At 32.3% G+C, this 393-nt stretch overlaps 1 protein-coding gene across 1 annotated transcript in view; it reads left to right on the top strand.

The window, feature by feature from the left end:
- LOC119585053 (zwei Ig domain protein zig-8-like) overlaps window positions 1–393 on the top strand; it is an 81,188-nt gene that overhangs the window by 69,475 nt on the left and 11,320 nt on the right. The gene's annotated exons all lie outside the window — the stretch shown is intronic.

Raw genomic sequence — 393 nt, 5'->3', positions numbered from 1 at the left:
TTTAGTGACTGTGATTTCGTAGGAATTTGGATATATTGGATATAATGAATAAAATAACAGCACAGAAACTATGATCATAACCAGTTGGCTTAATCCCACGTTTCTTAAACCCACGCAATATCAAATATTAGAAAATGTGTAGATATTAACCTTCAGTTAATTCTATGCATTAATACATTGATTGTTAATAAAGGCTTAAATGAAGACTAGTTTACGTTATCAAAATAAAAGGAATTGACAAAGAATACGAATTACGAGTTTAAATTTTCCAACAACGGAATTTGCCCACTGGGGGCGGAGGAAGCGTTAAAAAAGAAAGGATTGGTATTGGAAAACATATACACACAATAAAAAAGAAAAGAGAGGAGAGAGACAGTCAAACAGGCATACAGT

Source organism: Penaeus monodon, chromosome 19 (genome assembly GCF_015228065.2).
Source record: "Penaeus monodon isolate SGIC_2016 chromosome 19, NSTDA_Pmon_1, whole genome shotgun sequence".
Classification (NCBI taxonomy): domain Eukaryota; kingdom Metazoa; phylum Arthropoda; class Malacostraca; order Decapoda; family Penaeidae; genus Penaeus; species Penaeus monodon.
Note: the sequence above shows the minus strand (reverse complement) of the source record. Positions and strands in the feature narration are given on the sequence as shown.